General features: G+C 40.3%; 1 protein-coding gene across 10 annotated transcripts in view; it reads right to left on the minus strand.

Moving 5' to 3' along the window:
- rapgef4a (Rap guanine nucleotide exchange factor 4a) overlaps positions 1–25286 on the minus strand; it is a 304993-nt gene that overhangs the window by 162175 nt on the left and 117532 nt on the right. The window contains exon 1 of one of the 10 annotated variants that reach the window (XM_072261866.1): positions 271–293. The exons of the other annotated variants lie outside the window; for them this stretch is intronic. The gene's annotated coding sequence lies outside the window, so the exon portion shown is untranslated. Of the gene's footprint in view, positions 1–270; positions 294–25286 lie in introns of those variants that run through there. 10 annotated transcript variants of the gene reach the window in all.

A 25286-nucleotide genomic window follows, 5' to 3' on the forward strand; every position in this document is an offset into this window, starting at 1 on the left:
AGAATTAGTATGTCCTTCTTGTGACTGCATGGGATTCCTCCATGTCCTCCAGTTTCCTCCCACGTCTCAACAATGTTTAGGTATTAGGTGAATTAAATATTGCTGTGGCGACAAAACCAAACTGAACCAAACAATTGCTGCTGCCTGTGATTCTGTGGGTTTGTTATACTTGCATGATCCGCCCCCAGCTCCAATGATTGCTCCAAAAACCGAATCCTTTATGAGCAATTAGCAAACATACAATCTTGAAGCGATGAAACTTAAGCATACCCTAGTGTAAGCTAAGAATAATTGAGCATCATTGAGCAGTCAGCAAAAGATACGACATCCGCCGGTCCCCAGCGACTACAAGCTGCAACGAAATAAGCAAGGATATGTAACTTATTCCCTTCGCTTTTACCATGCCCCACTCATATGACTAGTTACCATAATAAATGCGCAAAACAAATTACAATAGATGCACGGCTCCTACATATTGCAAATTTTGTCAATGTGCAAGTGAGGAGTAAAACAAGAAGGAATAGATGAGAATGGAAGGTGAATTATTTCGGGGACATCGGCATAGATTTGATGAGCTGAAATAATTTTCTCTATACCATGAGGAAATTTGTGAATTCTTTCTCTAGACCCTCTGCAACCTCTAATCACTTACATTTTCTACTTTCTATCCATTTCATCTTCTCAGCCACCATTTTAATAAGATTGTTGTAGTATTTAAATTCCTTCTCTGTTCCACCAACGCCTTACCCACTGATTGCATGACCCTCATCCCTGCCACCAGCTCTCTGATGGATCTCTTTCCCCAGATGTAACCCACCCCCTTTCAAAATCACTCTCAAAAAACCTCCTTCTCCAATTAATGTGCCATTTCTTGTTTTTTGTTCTTTGACTTCAAAATACCAACAAGTCCTATGTCACTTAAACATTCACAGGACCCACTTGCAGCCTCTTTCAACACACTGGAATGAAGACTTTATTCCTCGATGTCTGTATGTTTTTTTTTGTTTATCTAATTACTTTATAGAAAAATGAAACAACCATGCCTTACTCTTCTGCTCAAAAGTATACAGATATAACTACACATTGCTTAAACCACAACCAGGTTGTGGCTGTAGTGCCATTACTGCTATCAATCAAAGAGGTGCCATCAAAAATACCCACTACAAGTTGTCTTCTGTTTCTTAGTTCATCATAAGGAAGTAACCTAATATTTTAAAAGCCACAGGATAACAGATGTTGGGGTAGAAATTACAGTCATTTTATAAGGTACCTTCATTGTGCTGTGCTAAAACGATGACTTACCCAAGCTTGACGATAACACCATTGATCCTAGGTAATTTCAAAGATAGAGAACTGTAGAATATATTTGTATAACAGAGTGCTTTGTAGTGACAGCATTAATGCCCTATTCATCAGGATTTCATTAGTGTCTCCAAATCTACTGTTTCTAAAAACAGTGTGAGGCAGCGGATTAACAAAGATTACAAATTACTCTGCAGGTTTAAACATTACAAATCTGATGGATTTAAATTAACAATTGCAGTGTATTTTACTTTAAAATTATTACAGACCTGGATTGAACTCTCAGTAATTTGGCATTTTAAACAGAGATGCTATTTAGGAATAAATGTGTGACATGAAGTATTATGGAAATCAGATCAGCCTTTACTGAAAAGTCACAATTACTTAGCACGTGAAAAACTACTGCAGAATTTTAGCATGCGTGTCATTTGGCACAGCCGTGACATTAATTAGACACAGTACACAGTCAATGTCCTGCAATATAGAGCCTGCCTTTTAAGTGTGCCGAGTGTGAAACTTGGGTTGCTGCCCTCTTACTGCACAGAATAAAATCCCGAATGACCAGGTCTGTCTGTCAGTAAAGGAAATACAGCAAGTCAGGGCATATTCATTTGTTGCGCCATCAGGAAATACTTAAAAGCACCTGCTTAGCCTACAAGCTCAAAAGCTAATCAAAGAAATGCAACCAAGGCAGATATGAACGTAAATTATAATGAAAGGAGAATTAAAAACACACTTAAAAAGGAAGTGCATTAACCACATGGATAAAGGAAATCACAGAGCACAGGCAGTAAGTATGGTGGTTGGTAAAAGGATGAATACAGAGCCGTGGTGGAGGATTTTGTCAAATGGTATAAGCTGAATAATCTGCAGCTCAACATCAGTAAGACCAAGAAGATGGTGATGGACTTTAGGACTAAGACTGCACTGCTCCCTGCTACTATTGATGTTGAGGACATTGATGTCATGAGGACCTACAAGTACTTGGGGGTGCACTTGGATGACAGACTTGAGAGGAGCACTAATACCACAGAGATCGTGTACAAGAATGGCCAAATTCACTCTACTTCCTGAGGAGACTAAGGTCCTTTGGAGTACGCTGGCCTCTCATTCAGATTTCTACCAGTCTGTTGTTGCCAGTACAATCTTCTATGTGGTGGTGTGCTGGAGCAATAGCATCAACACGGGTGATGCCAACAGGCTTAATAAACGGATTAGAAAGGCTGGCTCTGTTATAGGAGTCAGACCGACACACTGGAGGCTGTGGTAGAACAGAGGACTCTCTGGAAAATCCTGGCAATTCTGGACAATATTTCCCGCCCTCTGCATGGCACCTTGGCTGAACAGAGGAGCACTTTCAGTTATAGACTAAGACCACTGCGCTGCTCCACAGGACACTATACTAGATGATCCTTACCCTCGGCCATTAGGCTCGACAATGAATCAACCTATAGCTGAGGAAGTGATGACCCCCTCCTGTTAGACTGTTATTAACCTCTGTTTACCAGAGCTCTGCTTAAGTTCTGTTTAGCTCTGTTTACCACACCCTGTTATCTGGGACACCCTGTGCAATACTACCATTACTTTTTATCTGGTGTGAATGTGCATCCATTACTCTATAATATTACAGTAATTTTTGCATTACCATCTTATCAGTGTGAACTTGGAAATCTTATAAATCTTGTAATCTTTGATTTGTAAATCTTATACATCTTATTTTTAAGGTAAAATATCTTTTTATTCTTTCTTACTTTTCTTCTAATACATGTTATTTTTGTGACTTATAGTGCTATTGTGACATTAATTTCCTCTGGGATCAATAAAGTATCTTTCTTATTTCTTTGTTTTACTGTGAATGCCTGCAAGAAAATGAACCTCAGGGTAGTATATGGTGACATTAGACCAGGGTGTCTCAACCAGGGTTCTGCGACTGATCGCTAGAGCTTCTGCGAGAGATCATGGTTAAAAAACAATAATAAATAAACATTGCATTTTTAATTTCACACAACGTGTGATGCTAACACTCGCAGTAGTAGGCCTTGACTGAGCAGCTGTGTTAGTGATCCCGTTAGAGTTCACTCTGCCCAGTAGGGCAGTGCATAGTGGGATGGAGTTTATTTGGTTGAGTCCATTCTCTGTTTTTAAATGCAAGATAGGGGAGTCCATTGATAATTAGTGAGCACTGTATTGCACAGAGGGGAGGACGGTAGGCTGATAACTGGTGAGCGCTGTATTTCACAGAGGTCAGGACGATAGGCTAATAATTCGTGAGCACTGTATTGCACGGCGAGGAGGAGAGTAGGCTGATAATTGATGAGTGTTGTATTGCACGGGGGGAGAATGTTAGGCTGATAACTGAACACGCTGCCAACTGACTTATGGGAGCAAATAAACTCTATCGGTGTAACAGAAAATTGGAGGGAAATTTTCATTCTAAAGATGGTCCAATGTGGCGATTTTTGAAGAGGAGGTGCGTCAGAGAAATTTACTATCACCAATTAGACTTAAAGACACAGACTCCAGTACTCTGCTTAATTACTTTATTACGTGACCACAGAGAGCCCACTATGAGACTCTGCTGAAGCAAGCACAAGCACAGTCTTTTACACCTTAAAATACAAGTTCAGCAGTTTTCAGGGGTCAAGAGTTCCTACTTAGCCCTTATCGACAAGGTTCAGGATGCTTCCATATCATACACAAAATTAGGCATACACAATCAGTTTCCCATTAATTAGAAGAAACCAAGCCGTCAGTCCTGTAGCCTTGAAGGCTGGGAACCTCCCCATTAATCATAAGAAACCAAGTCACTAGTCATATAGCCTCAAGGGCTAAGGGTTCCTCCTTACACATAACATCCGTGCTTATCAGTTCTTTATCACTAGCAGGACTTACTACATTTGTCTGTTACCAGTTCTTCATTTCTAACAGGACTTATTGCTAATTAGTATGAGTAGACAGACAGACAGATCCCATTTGCTTCTTAGCCTGCTATTCTCATGATTTTGTTAACCTTTAATTCTCAGGCTTAATTTTCTTCTACAAGGTGTGGGAAGGAAGAGGATTGTAGGCCTAGGCCTATGGACAATTTTTATAAGGTTTTGATGAAGAATTACAATCCCGAGTCATTTCACTACTCTAGTGCAACAACAGACACAAAAAAGTCCATCTTCACAATGAAAGCTACTTATCAATGGGTTTTACATGGACTGGTGATCCAAGTTGTCCTAATCCATTGTGCCTCGTCTGTGGCAAACAACTTACAAATGTAGCAATGACTCTAGCAAAATTGAACTGATACTTAACTACAAATCACAGCCACATAAAATGTAAAAGTGCTGATTGTTTTAAATGGCCATTGGAATCTCAAAACAAACAGAGTTAAGCTTTTGCTAATAAAGCTACAGTCAATAAAAGGATTCAGGAAGCAAGTTATTTAGTAGCAGCACTTATTACCCAGAAAAGGAAAAGTCATATAGTTGGTGAGAATCTAATAATGCCAGCATGTAAAATTACAGTGGGTAAAATACTAGGACAAGATGCAGTATGAGAAATTGAAAAGGCTTCACTTTCAAACAGTATGGTAAGTCGATGTATTGATGACATATCACATGATGCTGAAGTGGTTTTGTGGTGATAAACTGAAAAACAACAGCTTTCTATCCATGTTGATGAGTCAACAGATTTCACAAATAAATGTCATGTTGTAACATTTACAAGATTTGTAAATGATGGTGAAGTTCAAGAATTTTTTTTCTGTTGCAAAGAGTTGCCCAAAACAAGCAAAGGCCAAGGTATATTGAATGTTTTATCTTCATAACAAAAGGACTGTCATGGAGGAACTGTGTTGGCATCTGTGCTGGTGGTGCCATATCAATGGTTGGCTCCGTGACAGGTTTCGTTTTCCCTTGTGAAAAAAAAAGGAAAATCCTGACTTTGTCATAACACACTGCTTTCTTCACAGAGAGGTGCAGATGTCAAAACCTCTTGGAGATAAAATGAAAAACTTCTGGATGATGCTTTAAAAAAAGGTCAAGTTTATTAAACAAAGACCAATCACTCAAGAATGTTTTAAAAACTGTGTGAAAACCTGGACAAAGCACACTAAACTGCTACATACAGAAATCCGGTGGCTTAGCAGAGGAAGAGTTCTCAACAGGTTGTTTAAGTTGAAAGGTGAATTGCAGGAGTACTTCAAGAAAATAGTAGGCCAGATTTTGCTGAGTGTTTTGAAGAAGATGAAGAATGGGGGCAGAAACGAGCCTACTTCACATACATTTTTAATCATATGAACCAGTTGGACAAGTCTCTGCAAAGCCATGGAGAAAATGTTTTGACTTCAAGTTACAAGATTCTTGTATTTAAAAGGAAACAGGATCTTTGGAAAATCATGTTGCAAAAGGAAATCTTGAAAGATTTCCATTGCTGCTTGGGCTTGAGAGTGAGGAAGGATATCAGAAAGTCTTGAGTCTTATTGAAAACCTTTTGGAAGAACTGCAGAAACAAATTGAACGGTATTTTTCCTCCCATTCAACACAAGTGTATGACTTGTTGAGAGACTCCGCTCAGCCTGAGAACTTGACTGAGAGAAGAGGAAGAACTTTGTGAGCTGCAGTCTGATAGTGCACTCAAAATGAGATTTACTGACCTGCCCCGGGCATGTTCTGGATTTCTCTGAAAGAAGAGTATCCTGCCATTCATTGGAAAGCAATAAACATTTTGCAGCAATTTTCAACTTCTTACATATGTGAACAAACTTTTTGTTGTTTAACAAGCATCAAGAGGAAGGATAGAAATCGTCTCATTTCATTTGAAGGTGAAATCTGTGTGCGTGTCTCTCTCAAGTTTGACTCCAAATTGAGTATTTAAGCAGCAAAAGACAAGCACAGGTTTCACATGCTAGACCTATATTCGAGCCTGATCATGTTGCTTAGTAAGAAAACATTTTTTCAAAGTCTTGTATAAATTTGTGTCTTAGGCTATATTTTTATTCCTATTGCTTTGGCTAATGGTTTTTAGTAACTTTACTATTCAACGTTGTCAGTAAATTTTCATATTGTAAATAGCAATAACTAAAATCAATTTACAACCTTTAATTAGACAATAGGGTCCCTAAAATACCTTGAGCTGTAGATATAATATATTTTACACAGGGGTTCCCTGAGACCCATAAGTTATTTCAAGGGTTCATCCAGGGCAAAAAGGTTGAGAAAGGCTGCATTAGACCATAAGACAAAGGAGTAGAATTAGGCCATTCGGCCCTTTGAGTCTGAACTGCAATTCCATCATGGCTGATTTATTATCTCCCTCAACCCCATTCTCTTGCCTTCTCCCTGTAATGTTTGACACCCTGATTAATCAAGACCCTATCAGTTTCTGCCCTCAATATACCCAATGACCTGGCCTACACGTATACATAATTTGCTAATAGATTTACATTGAACTTTGAAACTGATCAAATAACAAAACTAACAGTAAGAACTTCTTTGAATACAAAAGTCAACAGAGTAGATAAGGGTGGCACTTATGGAAATGGAGACTATGGAATGAATAATGGAAATCCCACACAATTTAAACCAGTACTTTTTAAATCAATTTTCACTACAGGGGAGAATGCAAATATCTCAAGAATAACAATATAGGATGGTTTCAAATGGGAAGTAAAAGCTTGTAACAATCTCTCCCATAAAGGATAAACCATTAGAAAATTCATGGATTAAGGGTAAAACCTGATAATCTGCATCCAAAGTTTTTAATTAAAGTGGTGCCAGATATAAGTAAAGGAATAGTAAGTCACTTAATGTAATAAAACCAAGTCCATGTGGCTTTATAGAAGGAAAATCACATTTGATAAATTTGCTTGAGTCCTTTGAGGAGGGAGGTTAACTGAAGATGTTGTATTTGAATTTCCAGAAGGCATTTGATAAGCTGCCATGTAAAACAATAAAATAGGAGCTCTTGCCATGGGGGAATGGGCATACACGGATGAATACTGATCAACACAGAGAAGACAGTTGGAATAAATGCATCGCACACAAAATGCTGGAGGACTGAACGTGTAAAGCAGCATCTTTGGAAAGGAGTAAACAAAGCTTGAATGCTATCATCTCCTACAAAGTAAAACCAGGTTTCGCTCCCTGATGAGCTCAGTGTATTTTATGCTCGATTTGACCAACAAACCATGAAGACATAGACTCCCACAGCTCCCAACAACCCTGTGATTCCAGTCTCTGAGGCTGAAATGAGAGTATCCTTTGGGAGGTTGAACCCATGGAGAGCAGCTGGCCCAGAACGTGTCCCTGGTCAAGTACTGAAGATTTGTGGTTGGAATGTTTACTGATATCTTTAGCCTCTCGCCTCAGCAGTATGAGGTGCCCACCTGCTTCAAGCAGGATCCAATCATACCAGTGCCCAAGAAGAACATGGTAACCTGCCTCAATGACAATCACCCAGTATTTAAAGTACATCCACTGGTCGAGAGGTTGGTGATGAAACATAGCAACTCCTGCCTGAGGACTGATTTGGATCCACTCCAATTGGCTTAATGTCACAACAGGTCCACAGCAGATGCCATTTCATTAGCTCTTCACTTAGCCCTGGAACATCTGGACAGTGAAGATGCATACATCAGAATGCTCAAATTGACCACAACTCTGCACTCAACACTGTCCTCCCTTTGAAACTAATCAATAAGCCACAAGACCCCGACCTCAATAACTCCTTATACAACTGGATCCTCTACTTCGTCATTTGCAGACCCCAGTTAGTTTGGATTGGTAACAACATCTCCTCCACAATCATCATCAGCACAGGTGCACTCTAAGGTATAAGCATAGCCGCTACTCTGCTCGATTTATACTTATGACTATAAGGCCAAGTACAGCTCCAGTACCATATTGAAGTTTGCTGATGACACCACCGTTGTCGGCCAAGTCAAAGGTGGTGATGAATCAACGTATAGGAGGGAGATTGAAAATCTGGCTGAATGGTGCCACAACATCAATCTCTCACTAAATGTCAGCAAAACCAAAGAGCTGATTATTGACTACAGGAAGAGGAAATCAGAGGTCAATAAGCCAGTCGTTATCAGGGGATCAGAGGTGGAGGGGGTCAGTAATGTTAAATTCCTTTGTGTTTTGGGTCCAGCACATAGTGCCATTACAAGCAAAGCGTGATGGTGCCTCCACTTTCTTAGAAGTTTGTAAAGATTCAGCACGTCATCTAAAACTTTGACAAACTACTATAGATACACGGTGGAGAGTATACTGGTTGGATGCATCACATTTGGTATGGAAACATCAATGCCCTTAAATGGAAAAGCCTACAAAACATATTGGGATACAGCCCAGTCCATTGCAGGTAAGCCCTCCATGCCACTGAGCACATTTACAAGGAAACCAGCATCCATCATTCAGGACCCTCACCTTCCTGACCATGCTCTCTTCTTGCAGCTGCCATCAGATACAGGAGCCTTAGGGTTCACACAACCAGTTATTACACCTCAAACATCAGGCTCCTGAACCAGACAGCTTACCTCAACACTAAACTAATTCCACAACCTATGGACTCATTTTCACGGACTCTACAACTCATATTCTCAGTATTATTTATCTATTATTTATTATTTTGTTTTTCTTTTTGTATTTGCACTATTGTTGTCTTTTGCACATTGATTGTTTTTCTGTTTTGTTTGTAGTTTTTCTGTGATTCCATTGTGTTTATTTGTATTTATCGCAAATGTCTACAAGACAATGAATCTTAGGGTAGCATATAGTGGCATATGTGTACTTTGATAAATAAACTTACTTTTGAACTTTGAGCTTTGACCTGCAAAGTTTCTCTGGCATTTTGTGTGGGTTGCACTGGATTTCCAGCATCTGCAGAATTTGGAATAAATCCATGTTTTTCCACATGGAAAGACAATTACTGGGGTGTTGCAAGGAGAAGTCATTGGCTGTTTGTTATTTACTACCTGTATGATCTTGGAGGAGAAGAGAGGACAGGAGAGAACACAAGATACAGGTATGACTCTATAACAGGATGTTGAATGAATGGGCAAACACCTGGCAGTGTAGTTTAAAGTAGGACACTGTGAGATCATGCACTCTAGCAGGAGGAATTAAAAGACAGACTATTATCTAAAAGGACACGGCAAATGAATGGACTACAGAGATTTAGGCACTTTTATGCATGAAACACAATAAGATGGCAAATGGCTTATTGGTCATCATTGCTTGGGGGTTGAATTTAGAAACAGACATTTTCCCATTTCACATGGTGTTGATGAGGCCATACTAGAATGCATGTGGTTTTGGTCCTTTTATTTAAGAAAGGATATGTTAGCATTGGAGGCAACCTAGAAGAAATTCACTTGGCTTGAGAGGGTTAGCTAATTATGAATAGCTAAAACTATTAGAGTGGCATATTTTGGAGTTTACCAGAATAGGAGCTGATCCTAGTGAAATGTATAATGATCCTGAGGGAGCCCAGAGATGTAGATAGTATGATTTTCACTAATAGGGAATCTCACATGAGGGAACATTCAAGATAAATGAACACTCACTTAAAATAGAAGTGCACAGAAATCTCTTCTCAGAGGATGGTAAAACTTTGGTATTTTCTAGCCACGTAGGATTTAGAGGTTAGAACACTGAAAAAAATCATGGATTCTTGATTATCTGAATGGCAGACAACAGTACGTGTGCTTGCAACACTGTGTGTCCGGCAGAGTGATCAGCAGCACTGGGGCTCCACAGGGGACTGTCTTGTCTCCCTTTCTCTTCACCATTTACACATCGGACTTCAACTACTGCACAGAGTCTTGTCATCTTCAGAAGTTTTCGGATGACTCTGCCATAGTTGGATGCATCAGCAAGGGAGATGAGGCTGAGTACAGGGTTAGGGTGGGAAACTTTGTCACATGGTGTGAGCAGAATTATCTGCAGCTTAATGTGAAAAAGACTAAGGAGCTGGTGGTAGACCTGAGGAGAGCTAAGGTACTAATGACCCCTGTTTCCATCCAGGGGGTCAGTGTGGACATGGTGGAGGATTACAAATACCTGGGGATACGAATTGACAATAAACTGGACTGGTCAAAGAACACTGAGGCTGTCTACAAGAAGGGTCAGAGCCGTCTCTATTTCCTGAGGAGATTGAGGTCCTTTAACATCTGCCGGACGATGCTGAGGATGTTCTACGAGTCTGTGGTGGCCAGTGCTATCATGTTTGCTGTTGTGTGCTGGGGCAGCAGGCTGAGGGTAGCAGGCACCAACAGAATCAACAAACTCATTCGTAAGGCCAGCGATGTTGTGAGGATGGAACTGGACTCTCTCACGGTGGTGTCTGAAAAGAGGATGCTGTCTAAGTTGCATGCCATCTTGGTCAATGTCTCCCATCCACAACATAACATACTGGGTGGGCACAGGAGTACATTCAGCCGGAGAATCATTCCACCGAGATGCAGCACAGAGCGTCATAGGAAATCATTCCTGCCTGTGGCCATCAAACTTTAAAACTCCTCCCTTGGAGAGTCAGACACCCTGAGCCAATAGGCTGGTCCTGGACTTATTTCATAATTTACTGGCATAATTACATATTACTATTTAACTATTTATGGTTCTATTACTATTTATTATTTATGGTGCAACTGTAACGAAAACCAATTTCCCCTGGGATCAACAAAGTATGACTATGACTATGAAAAGATAAATTTTTGAAAAGTCGGCTATATGGAACTGACACAGATAAGGGCCAGGACAGGTCATAAACACAAGAGATTTTGCAGATGCTGGAAGGTATGATCTCCAGAAAGCCATCTCACCAGCAAAAAGTGCAAATTCTGGACTAAACATGAATCAATAAAATCAAGTGAATTCAGGTGACATGGGTGACAACAGGGCTTCACTTCCAGATGAGCTTAATGCCTTCTGTGCTTGCTTTGACCATCAAAACATGGAGGAACCTTCACAAACACCCACAGCCCCTGATGATCCTGTGATTTCAGTCTCTGAGGCCAACGTGAGAGCATCCTTCAGGAGGGTGAACCCATGGGAAGCATCCGGCCCAGACGGGGTAACTACTCAAGTACTAAAGACCTGTGCTTGATCAACTAGCTGGAGTGTTCACCAAGATCTTTAGCCTCTCACTTCGGCAGTCTGAGGTATCCACCTGCTTCAAGCAGGCTTCAATTATACTGGTGCATCAGAAGAACATGGCAACCTGCCTCAATGACTATTGTCCAGTCGCAACTACATCCACAGTGATGAAGTGTTTTGCAAGGTTGATGATGAAACATATCAACTCTTGCTTGAGAAGCAACTTCCACTCTAATTTGCCTACTTGCACAAGAGGTTCACAGCAAATGCTATTAAATTGGCTCTTCACTCAACTCGAACATCTGGACAGCAAAACTGCCAAATACATCAGGCTGCTCTTTATCGACTACAGCTCTGCATTCGATACTATTGTTCCCCAAAAACTAATCAATAAGCTTCAAGACCTTGGCCTCGATACTTCCTTGTACAATTGGATCCTCCATTTCTTCAATTCCAGACACCAGCAAATTTGGATTGGCAACATCTCCTCCACAATCTCAATCAGCACAGGTGCACCATAAGGCTGTGTGCTTCAAATACATGTTTAGGTTTGCTGATGACACCACTGTCATAAGCCAAATTAAAGGAGGTGACGAATCAGCATACCAGAAGGAGATTGAAAATCTGACATCTTATTCAATGTCAGCAAGACCACGGAACTGATTATTGACTTCAGGAGGAGAACACCAGGGTCTATGAGCCAGTCATCTTCAGGAGATTAGAGGTGGAGAGGGTCAGCAACTTTAAATTCCTTGGTGTTACCATTTCAGAGGACTAGCCCTGCTCCAGCAATTAAGTGCAATTACAAAGAAAACACAGCAGAGCCTCTACTTCCTTACGTCTGCAAAGATTTGGCATGACATCGAAAACTTTGACAAATTTCTATAGATATATAGTGGAGAGTATATCGACTGCCTGGTACAAGAACACCAATGCCCTTGAATGGAAAAACATACAGGACATAATGGTTATGGCCCAGTCCGTCACGGGCAAAGCCGTCCCCACCATTGAGCACATCTGCACAGAGCACTGTCACAAGAGAGCAGCATCCATCATCAGGGACCCTCACCACCCAGGACACGCTCTCTTCTTGCTGCTGCAATCAGGAAGGTGGTACAGGAACCTTAGAACTCATACCACCAATTTCAGGAAAAGTCATCACCCCTCATCAGGCTCTTGAACCAGAGGGGATAACTTCACTTGTCCCATTACTGAACTGTTCCAAATATTCAATATTCTGCAAAAAAAACCTAAGGAGCTGCTTTTACCACTATATAATAAATACAACCTACAATACTTAGCTACTGAATGGCACGCATTCACTTTTATGTATAAAATTGGTAAAAATTAGCTGGAAGAATTCCTCATTTTTCCCAAACCTCTCAAATAATATTATTGCTTCATATCTTGCTGCATTCTGCATCAGATATTTAAAAGCCACATTGCTTTCTTCCAGGCAATGACACTTGAGTGAACCAATATGGAAGAAAGCCTCTTTGATAATTCTCTGCCCCAATTGAATCTCAAAAAAATACCTCAATTACAAAGCAAGCAATTGTGTTTTGTCGCTGGGCAAGGTAGCATAATTGCTTGTGTATTAAAGTCAGAAATGACCCACAAATGATCTTATGCAGCAATAATTCACAAAATGCATTAAAACTATCTCCTAGTGTTTTTTTTCATGTAACCAGTAAAAAGAGAACTGAACATTAAAAGCCTCATATCTGGCATCAGCTTGGACTTTTGACAAGATAAAATGGTTTCATTCCTTTACAGAAGCAATCCAGCTGTTGGAGCTTTGAAAGGGTGTTGACAGGGACCTGAGCTGTTTTATGTATCACTTGGAGCAGGTGATTAGATTATAGTGATGATTTATGACTGGATAGTATTGTTATGTCCCTTTAGGAAATCGTCTGTCAGACACTTAATATCAAAATATGTTACAGGATATTTGAACCTGTTCATTCAAAACTGTTTAATTTGATGTGTGAATTGCTAGAATTCATTAGACTCATTGGAATGAAAGCTGGGAACTAAAATAAAGTCACAAATTACAGATTCCCATTTCTACCAGGAGACTGTTGGCAGTGTGCCATGATTAAAATGTTGGTCCTACCATCCCAGGTTTGTACTGCCTTTCATTCATCAGAATATATGCATTTAAGTCACAATAATTAACATCTTTGCATCTCAGGGAGGGTAATAATGAAGGAAGCATGTAGTATGCATTAAATATGGCTTTGTGAAATTCAAAAATGAAAAGCAACTATGATATTAAAGCTTCAGGATTGATATTAAATACTGTGAAATGGTTTTAAAGCTTTGTTTTATTTTGACATACAACTTAGTAACAGGCACTTTTGGCCTCAGTGAGCCTGTGCTGTTCAATTATACCATGTGACCAATTAATCTACTGACCCCTACTTCTTTGAAATGGAGGAGGAAACCAGAGCACCCAGAGGAAACCCACACGTACAATCAGCAGGAATTGAACCCTAATCACTGGCACTGTCATGGTGTTACACTAAATGCTGTGCTACAGTTCCACTCCTTGAGGGAGTCTGAGACACAAATTTTCCAGCTGTATTTCAATGATATATTCAAGAGTAGTCAAGTAGGCTTGCTTACATTGCCTATTGACACTGCACTCAAAAGACAGGAAATAAAGAGTTCCGCACATACGCAGTCCAAATAGGTTTTGAAGAGATGACAGATGAGTGCATAAGGAACCCACCTGGGGTGACACGGTTGTTCCGCCTCCTTCTACTACTGCACATTGCTCTCCTGCCAATCACCTCCCTGCTTCCCCTCCCCCACCCCTTTGTCTTTCAAATTACTGTTTTTTTCAACTACCAGCATTCTTCAAACCCTCCTCAAAGTTCTTCCTTCAGTCCTGACGAAGGGTTTCGGCCCGAAACATCGACTAATCTTTTCAACTGATGCTGACTGACCTGCTGAGTTCCTCTAGTGCATTGTGAGTGTTCCTTTGACAACAGCATCTGCAGATTATTTTATGTTCACTGATAGTGCCATACTATACATTTCTGTTGACATATTAAAAGAAAATACCAGGTCATGTTGAATCTCCAGTTTTACAAGTGCCCATGGTTATTTAAATGACAACAAGGCAATGACTATGGGGAAGCAAAGGAAGGTTTACTTCTGGGTACAAAAAAAATCAAAACAGCTAATGGTGTATTGGTCTTAATTACAAAGATACTTAATTATAAAAAAGTTTTAGCACAATTAAAACTTTGCTCAGACCCCTTGTCAGATACATTTTGCATCTTGGCTCTGTTTTTTTTTTGCCTACTTTGCTCTCTGGTAGACTATAGCAGGATTTGTCACAGGAACACAACAGCTTTATTGCTCTAGCTGTTTTAATTAGATCAAACACGAGGAATTCTGCAGATGCTGGAAGTTCAAGCAGACAGAGAAAGATTCTGCTTTCTCTGTCCGCCAGAGAAAGCAGATCTCCCAGTGGCCACACATTTTAATTCCACATCCCATTCCCATTCTGATATGTCTATCCACGGCCTCCTCTACTTTAAAGATGAAGCCACACTCAGGTTGGAGGAACAACACCTTATATTCTGTCTGGGTAGCCTCCAACCTGATGGCATGAACATTGACTTCTCTAACTTCCGCTAATGCCCCACCGCCTCCTTGTACCCCATCCGTTATTTATTTATATACACACACATTCTTTCTCCCTCTCTCCTTTTTCTTCCTCTGTCCCTCTGACTATACCCCTTGCCCATCCTCTAGGTTCCCCCACCCCTTTTCCTTCTCCCTGGGCCTCCTATCCCATGATCCTCTCATATCTCTTTTGCTAATCACCTGTCCAGCTCTTGGCTCCATCCCTCCCCCTCCTGTCTTCTCCTATCATTTTGGATCTCCCCCTCCCCCTTTCAAATCTCTTACTAGCTCTTCCTTCAGTTAGTCCTGACGAAGGGTCTCGGCCCGAAACTTCGAGTATACCTCTTCCTAGAGATGCTGCCTGGCCTGCTGCGTTCACCAGCAACTTTAATTAGATCAATCCTTATCACTTAACAAGGGAGTGAAATCTGTGTGCATTCAATTCATCTTTGTAAGTTAACCCTTAAAGGGAGTTGATAGGATTGACACAAAAATCATTTGATGGTGCAAGCAACTAAAGCTACTCTTTTGCCTTTTAGGAGTCAAATCTGGAAGCAGAATTTCAAGGGAGAAAAGAAGAACCCCTATCCACTATTCTTCCCCCCATCACCCTCAAAAAGTGGAATTGTAGATACTTATTTTGGGGACAGAAGAGGAGAAAAGGGGTGGTGAGACGAGGAGAAAAGGGTGAGGGGAGAAAAAGGAAAAGAAAATAATGGCTAAATGGCCAAACCTATTAATATAGTCAAATGATACTTCAGCATCAGGAAGCATTCTAAATTCATGGAGAACGTATTGTGTTATTATGGCTGTACATAATAACGGACTTCAATTCCCAGTGTGCAATGAGGGCGGTTCACCCGGAACTGGAAGTGATGTTGGTGAACGGGTCATACACACACTCTCGGGAGGCTGAAGGTCTTGAGTGAAATGTGGTGAAGCTGAAGCCATTCTGTAAATCTGTAAATAAAATAGTTCTAGTGTTTTTACCCATGCAAGTTTGTCTTTGCTAAAGAACAAAAACAACAAAGATAGTACACCATCAACTAGAATGTAAACCAAAACACAAACGTCCAGAGTTTTAAGATCCCATACAGAACGATCCAGTTTAACAGTTATTCCAGCTCACTATGAGAACCTGAGAAGCTAGTGATTCTTCTGATCCAGATAAATCTTCACACTAATTATTACAGTTAGACCTAAACAAGTAGTAAGATCTGCCATTAATAGTTTTCACTGGGTAAATTTCAGCTCACCAAACTCAAGGACACCACATCTCATTAGACAAACAGAAACCCAATCAGTGGGTGGAGATTTTACACTTGATTAAACTGCAAACACTTTATCATAGTTACTGCACATGCCTCTCATGAGCAATCATTATTATTCTTAAATTACACTTAAAGGATTGACGGTGGATATGCAATGGCAAGCATTTAAAGGTTGCATGGATGAACTACAACAATTGTTCATCCCAGTTTGGCAAAAGAATAAATCAAGGAAGGTAGTGCACCCGTGGCTGACAAGAGAAATTAGGGATAGTATCAATTCCAAAGAAGCAGCATACAAATTGGCCAGAGAAAGTGGCTCACCTGAGGACTGGGAGAAATTCAGAGTTCAGCAGAGGAGGACAAAGGGCTTACTTAGGAAGGGGAAAAAAGATTATGAGAGAAAACTGGCAGGGAACATAAAAACTGACTGTAAAAGCTTTTATAGGTATGTAAAAAGGAAAAGACTGGTAAAGACAAATGTAGGTCCCCTACAGACAGAAACAGGTGAATTGATTATGGGGAGCAAGGACATGGCAGACCAATTGAATAATTACTTTGGTTCTGTCTTCACTAAGGAGGACATAAATAATCTTCCAGAAATAGTAGGGGACAGAGGGTCCAGTGAGATGGAGGAACTGAGCGAAATACTTGTTAGTAGGGAAGTGGTGTTAGGTAAATTGAAGGGATTGAAGGCAGATAAATCCCCAGGGCCAGATGGTCTGCATGCTAGAGTGCTTAAGGAAGTAGCCCAAGAAATAGTGGATGCATTAGTGATAATTTTTCAAAACTCATTAGATTCTGGACTAGTTCCTGAGGATTGGAGGGTGGCTAATGTAACTCCACTTTTTAAAAAAGGAGGGAGAGAGAAACTGGGGAATTATAGACCGGTTAGCCTAACGTCGGTGGTGGGAAACTGCTGGAGTCAGCTATCAAAGATTTTGTAACAGCACATTTGGAAAGCGGTGAAATGATCGGACAAAGTCAGCATGGATTTGTGAAAGGAAAATCATGTCTGACGAACCTCATTGAATTTTTTGAGGATGTAACTAGTAGAGTGGATAGGGGAGAACCAGTGGATGTGGTATATTTGGATTTTCAAAAGGCTTTTGACAAGGTCCCACACAGGAGATTAGTGTGCAAACTTAAAGCACATGGTATTGGGGGTAAGGTATTGATGTGGATGGAGAATTGGTTAGCAGACAGGAAGCAAACAGTGGGAATAAACGGGACCTTTTCAGAATGGCAGGCGGTGACTAGTGGGGTAACGCAAGGCTCAGTGCTGGGACCCCAGTTGTTTACAATATATATTAATGACTTGGATGAGGGAATTAAATGCAGCATCTCCAAGTTTGCGGATGACACGAAGCTGGGTGGCAGTGTTAGCTGTGAGGAGGATGCTAAGAGGATGCAGGGTGACTTGGATAGGTTGGGTGAGTGGGCAAATTCATGGCAGATGCAATTTAATGTGGATAAATGTGAAGTTATCCACTTTGGTAGCAAAAATAGGAAAACAGATTATTATCTGAATGGTGGCCGATTAGGAAAAGGGGAGGTGCAACGAGACCTGGGTGTCATTATACACCAGTCATTGAAAGTGGGCATGCAGGTACAGCAGGCGGTGAAAAAGGCGAATGGTATGCTGGCATTTATAGCGAGAGGATTTGAGTACAGGAGCAGGGAGGTACTACTGCAGTTGTACAAGGCCTTGGTGAAACCACACCTGGAGTATTGTGTGCAGTTTTGGTCCCCTAATCTGAGGAAAGGCATCCTTGCCATAGAGGGAGTACAAAGAAGGTTCACCAGACTGATTCCTGGGATGGCAGGACTTTCATATGAAGAAAGACTGGATGAACTGGGCTTGTACTTGTTGGAATTTAGAAGATTGAGGGGGGATCTGATTGAAACGTATAAAATCCTAAAGGGATTGAACAGGCTAGATGCAGGAAGATCGTTCCCGATGTTGGGGAAGTCCAGAACAAGGGGTCACAGTTTGAGGATAAAGGGGAAGCCTTTTAGGACCGAGATTAGGAAAAACTTCTTCACTCAGAGAGTGGTGAATCTGTGGAATTCTCTGCCACAGGAAGCAGTTGAGGCCAGTTCACTGGCTATATTTAAGAGGGAGTTAGATATAGCCCTTGTGGCTACGGGGATCAGGGGTTATGGAGGGAAGGTTGGGGTGGGGTTCTGAGTTGGATGATCAGCCATGATCATAATAAATGGCGGTGCAGGCTCGAAGGGCCGAATGGCCTACTCCTGCACCTATTTTCTATATTTCTATGTTTGAGCTTGTCAAACAAAATTTAGGAATGAATCAATGAACTCCACAATTTTGTTGAATCAATAATTGATTTGGGCAAAGTAATTCACTCAAGTAGAAGGTTAAAGAAATGTAGTACAGCCTGCTCCTTAGTCCTAAGAATTACATTGCTAAAATCTTTGCCATTCTTCATTGCTCTGTTTTATGCCAGAGAACTCTTGGCAAATGACAGTCTCTCTGGGAAGCATATCTTTTATGTTTTGTTTTTCTTGCTGCCTTGTAAAACAGTTCATGCACAGTGAATTCAGGCACAACCAAGTTACCTGTGTGCATGAATGGAAAAAGAGTTTTCACAGAATGTATGGTCCAAAAGCATTTCTTCTCATCTTCGCTAAATTACTGCATAGGGTAATGAGGATACATCATTAAATCTAGGGATAACCCTAACGTTACCAAAAGAGTTAAGAAATGATTCAGTAAACAATGCAACTAAATTAAAATTGTAAGGTACAATTAACTTAGAAAATATTATTGAGGCAGAGACTGAAAATTTAATCTCAATGAATGGAAATGTACCATTCAAAGTGTGAAATAACATCTCAATGATACTTTGACACAATCTGATTGAAAATTTTAACAATTTAGGGTTTATGTGGTGAAGAAAAAAAAGGTATTATTCCAATTCCCATAGTATGCCCAATTCTAAGTTGTGTCAATATAATTCCTCCCCTTCTTATTTTACCCTCTTCTCCAATAAACATAACAGTTTTACATAACCTGTAAAGGTGTCTCCACCTACGCCCATTATCCCACAAGTCTTGCCATAACCCCCAGTACTTCGCCCAACCAACCGCTTAAGATTCTGATTTGCTAAGTGGAAGGTCTATATCCACTGTTGAACTTTTAACAGCTTTTTCAGCTAAACAATCAACCAGCTCATATGTTTTGGGTTGTTTCTTTATTTTCTTGTTTATATTCGAATATTATCCAAAGAGGGAAGGGAAAAATCACTCATAAGAATCCACTTTACAAATTTCTGCAACCAGGCTACAATAAAGGTGAGCAGGTGCTTGTAATTAGTGGTAATAGCCTCAGATGGTTTGCACCGTGAAACAGTGGGAAAGCATTGATACGATATTCTGGCTTACGTTCCCCGTGGATGTCAGGAGAGCACAGGATTGAGGTCAGATGCAGTATTTCCTTTGATTCAACAGCATGCTGGCACTGACTGTCAAGGCTTAAACATGAATAATGATCATCATTGCCAGCCGTGGAGCAATAACAGAGCCACAAAACCTTGCCAAGCCAAAAGGGAAAGGAAAAACAGAAACCAAAAAATTAGAACTCAGGTTTCACAAGATTAACCGGAAATCCAATTAACAAATTGCCATGGTGCAAAGCATCAAAAAATACTTAATATGAAAGGCAAGTGACTTATAGAAAAGAACTTTGGTTGTGCAGTTATTGTTCACTGGAGGACGAAAAGAACATTAAAATCAAGAACAAACTGGTGAAGGATGTCTGGAAAAACTGTGCACTCTCCAGATTTTTATTATTCTGTAAACAAAAGGGATTTGAGGTGGAAGTTTCTTCACTTTTTCTCCCATCTACTAACAGCTGCAGGGAAAACACTAGGTCTTGAATATCACATTCTCGCAGCAAAATGGCGTAATTTTGCCTCCAAAATGGCAACCACAATATTTTCTGATTGGAATAGCACTGCATCACATACTGAACTCTTAAAGTTCCCATTGTGCTTAGTACTCCTACTGATAATGTTTGAGTAACGTGTGTAATGGGTCTAATGAAGTCACTTCCCTTGTTATGCTATAGTACTGTATCTCCCTCTTGAGATTTAATGCAATAGCTTCTGCCATCCCTGTTTTCACAGCAGGGACTGTTCTTTACATGCAGTCTTTTCTTTGCAAGGTTGCTATACTCAGAATCCGAAGGCACTCATCTGGACCTCAAGTCCCCAGCTAATCATTTCTGCTATATTAGGACCTCACAACACATCTACATGAGAACCGTAGATGACTCCTCCCTTACACATAATTAAGAATATAACATTGAGAACATTTATCACAGGCATTAAATGTGTGCAAGAGGACTGAAGAGGGACTCCAGCTAAAATCCCAAACCTCATACCAGTTTTCAGGCAAATGTGGACTTGGAGTTTTCTGAAAAGCTGAGTACATGCAGGCTCAATCTCACCCCAAACAGCCCTCAGTAAATATTCAAACCTCAACATGACAATTTTAAACTGAAACATAGACATCACCTGCTTTTAATATAGAAGAGGAAGTTACTGTATGAGCAAGAACTAAAACAATCAATATTTACTAGAGAGAAAGATGTGGCAAATGAAAAATTAAGGAAGGGATATACTGGCTTAGTCTGTATTAGAAAAAGCAGAAGTGCTAGAGATAGGCTGGGTAAATTCCCAGTGTCCGACATAATCTATCCTACGATGCAAAGGGAAGCAAGTGGGAGATGTCTGTGGCTCTGACATAGATCGTTATGGAAAAATCTCCAAGACCAGAGGATACCTAACATTATTCCCAAAGGAACAATAGAAACAAACCTAGAAATTGCAGGCCAATAGCCTTATATCAGTGGTAAGGAAGTTGTAGAAGATCGCAAGGGACACTTGGAATGGTAGGGATGATTATGAGAAGTCAGCGTGATTTGTGCATGGGATAACATGTCTCAGAAATTTAAATGAATTTTTTTTAATAAAAATATGGTGATGATGAATATTGACAGTGCTGTAGACAGGACATTTTTTTTCCAATTTAATCAAATATACTTAGGTTGCACAAAGTTAAATATGCACACCTGGATGCTTATCTGGAACCTTATATGTGACTCTTGTCCATAGACTACTTTTTCCTGTTGTCACTACTTCCTTCTTATATAAAAAGAAGTTTGAAACTTATAATGTGGAATTGAGTGTTCAAACATAGATGATCTAAAACTTTAAACCGAAATCTTAAAATAACTTGTTGGTTAAAATATTTATAGACCTTCCGCTGGTAGGTAACATCTTTTGTTCCCATTAGCTTCTTGCACAACTGCTCAAAACACTGTCCCGTCTTTTTTCCCTCCTTCAAAAGTAACTCTAAATTGGTTGCCATTTGTGTCTCAGTTCTTGCTGCAGTGTTCTGTTTTGGGCCTTCATCATTGGCTCTTTCAAAAGTATCTATTTACACCTCTGCTATTTTCATTCCCTTCTCCCATCGACATCTCCTCACCAGTCATGCACCAGAACATAAGGTAAAACAGATGTGCAGACAAAACCATGCACCTTTAACCATTGATACATTTTTCATAATCATTGGCATCACAAGAAAGTCATGCTCCATGTGTATTTACAGAAAACCAACATTTGATTCAAGCTTTATTTATTTTTGCAAGTTAAGTGAAGAAAAACCCCATCTCCAAAAAAGCTCTCAGAATATTTAATAAATCCAGAGGAAATGACAGAGCAGTGGCACAGGATAGTGCGGGGGAAACTGACAAGCAAAGTGTGGCTGGAAGGGATGGACAATATCAGGAGAAAGAAAAGCAGAGTTAGTAAAAGCTTTATAAAAAAAATGAAAAGTTTAACATAATTTATTTGAATGCACATAACACTTGGAATAATATTGATTAATTGACACCACAGAGCGAAACATACGAGTATGATATTATAGTTATTATGGAGATGTAACTGCTGGTTGGCCAGGTTTGGGTGTTCAGTATTCCAGGTCATACAATGCCCCAAAAGAATTGACCAAAAGAGAAAGGAGAGTAAAGCAACGCTGGACAGGGAAGATGTCGAGTGATGTTGAGTTGTAGCATCGAGGCAGTGGATAGGAATTCGGAAATAGCAAGATAGGACAGATGAACATATTGTTCAAGAGACCAGGCCTCTCGGATATCTTTTCTTACAAGAGCGAGGGAGGGCTTCTGCTTTTTGGTAATCGACCAATGTGACTTATTTGTTCATAAAAGGAAAGAAGGTAGGAAACTATACACCAGTTAATTTAATATCTATCGTTGGCCAGATGTTGTAGTCAAGATGTTGCCTGTGGTAACAGGTTCCACAAATTTAACACCCTCTGGCTAAAGAAATTTCTCTGCATCTCTGTTTAAATGGACATCCCTCTATCCTGAGGCTGTGCCATCTGGTCCTAGACTCTCCCACCATGGGAAACATCCACATCTACTCTGTCTAGGCTTTCAACATTTGAAAGGCTTCAATGAGATCTCCCCCTCATTCTTCTGAATTTCAGTGAATACAGACCCAGAGCCATCAAACGTTCCTCGTATGATAACACTTTTATTCCCAGAATCATCCTTGTGAACCTCCTCTGGATCCTCTCCAATGCCAGCACATCTTTTTTTAGATGAGGAGTCCAGAACTGTTCACAACACTCAAGATGAAGCTTCACCAGTGCCTTATAAAGCCTCAGCATCACATCCTTCCTCTCATATTTTAGACCTCTTGAAATGAATGCTAACATTGCATTTGCCTTCCTCACCACCGACTCAATCTGCAAATTAACCTTTAGGGTGTTCTGCACAAGAATGCCCAAGTCTCTTTGCATCTCAGATTTTTGGATTTTCTCCCTGTGTAGAAAATAGTCTGCATATTTATTTCTACTACCAAAGTGCATCACCATGCACTTTCCAACATTGTATTTCTTTTTCCACTTTCATGCCCATTCTCCTAAACTGTCTAAGACCTTCTGAATCCTACCTGTTTCCTCAACACTACCTGCTCCTTCACCAATCTTCGTATCATCTGCAAACTTGGCAACAAAGCCATCTATTCCATCATCTAAATCATTGATATACAGCACAGCATAAAAAGAAGTGGTCCCAACACCGACCTCAGCGGAACACCATTAGTCACTGGGAGCCAACCAGAAAAGGGTCCTTTTATTCCCACTCACTGCCTCTTAACAATCAGCTAATGCTCTAACCAAGTTAGTAACTTTCCTGTAATACCATGGGCTCTTAACTTGGTAAGCAGCCTCATGAGTGGCACCATGTCAAAGGCCTTCTGAAAATCCAAACATACAACATCCACTGCATCCCCTTTATATATCCTACTTGCAATCTCCTCAAAGAATTCCAACAGGTTTGTCAGGCAAGATTTTCCCTGAAGGAAACCATGCTTTTTCCTATCTTGGCCACCAAGTGTCACTAAGTACTCCATAACCTCACCCTTAACAATTGATTCTAACATCTTCCCAACCACTGTTAGGCTAACTGCTCTATAATTTCCTTTCTGCCGTCTTTCCCCTTTCTTAAAGAGTTGCGTGACATTTACAATTTTCCAGTCCTCTGGCACTATGCCAGAGTTCAATGATTTTTGAAATATCATTGCTAACGCCTCCACAATCTCTAATGCTATGTCTTTCAGGACCCTAGAGTGCAGTTCATCTGGTCTGGCCAACTTATGTACCCTTAGGTCTTTCAACTTTTTGAATACCTTCTCTCTTGCAATAGTGACTGTACCCATTTCTCTTCCATCACACACTACAACATCTGGCCCACTGCTAGTGACTTCCACAGTGAAGTCTGATGCAAAATACTCATTTAGTTCATCTGCCATCCCACATTATTATTTCTCCAGCCTCATTGTCTAGCAGTCCTATATCCACTCTCATCTCCCTTTTATGTTTTAATTTTTTTTTTACATACCCAAAAGAGCTTTTACCATCCTCTTTGATATTGTTTGCTAGCTTGCTTTCATATTTCATCTTTTCCCTTCTAATGATTTTTTTAGTTGCTCTCTGAAGGTTTTTAAAAGCTTCCTAATCCTCAATCTTCCCACTAAATTTTGTTTTATTGTATGCCTTCTCTTTTGTTTTTACATTAGCTTTGACAGTTGTACTACTTTTCCTTTTGAATATTTCTTCATTTTTGGAATACATCTATCCTGCACCTTCCTAATTTTTCCCAGAAACTTACAGCATTACCGCTCTGCTAACATCCCCGCCAGCAGTCCCTTCCAATTTACTTTGGCCACCTCTTCTCTCATACCACTGTAATTTCCTTTACTCCACTGAAATACTGCTATGTCAGCCTTACTTTCTCCGTCTCAAAATTTCTATTTGAACTCAATCATATTGTGATCACTGCCTTCTAAAGGCTTTTACTTTTACCTCAACTCCCTAATCGCCTCTATTTCTTACATAACACCCAATCCAGTATTGCCTACCCTAGTAGGCCCAATGACAAATTGCTCTAAAAAGCCATCTTGTAGGCATTCAACAAACTCACTCTCTTGAGATCCATTTCCAACCTGATTTTCCCAATTGACCTGCATGTTAAAATCTTCCATGATTATCATAACACTGCCTTCTTGACATGCCTTTTCTATTTCCTGTTGTAATCTGCGGTCCACATCCCAGCCACTGTTGGGAGGCCTGTATATAACTGCCATCAGGATCCTTTAACCCTTGCAGTTTCTTAATTCAACCCACAAGGATTCAACATCTTCCAATCCTACATTACATCTTTCTACTGATTTGATGCCACTCTTTACCAGCAGAGCTACACCACCCTTTCTGCCTACCTTCCTATCCCTCCGATACAACGTGTAATCTTGGATATTCAGCTCCCAACTATGACCACCCTTCAGCCACGATTCAGTGATGGCTATAACATCATACCTGACAATCTGTAATACTGCAACAATATCATCCACCTTATTTCTTATACTCCGTGCAT

This window comes from Mobula birostris, chromosome 6 (assembly GCF_030028105.1).
Source record: "Mobula birostris isolate sMobBir1 chromosome 6, sMobBir1.hap1, whole genome shotgun sequence".
Classification (NCBI taxonomy): Eukaryota; Metazoa; Chordata; class Chondrichthyes; order Myliobatiformes; family Myliobatidae; genus Mobula; species Mobula birostris.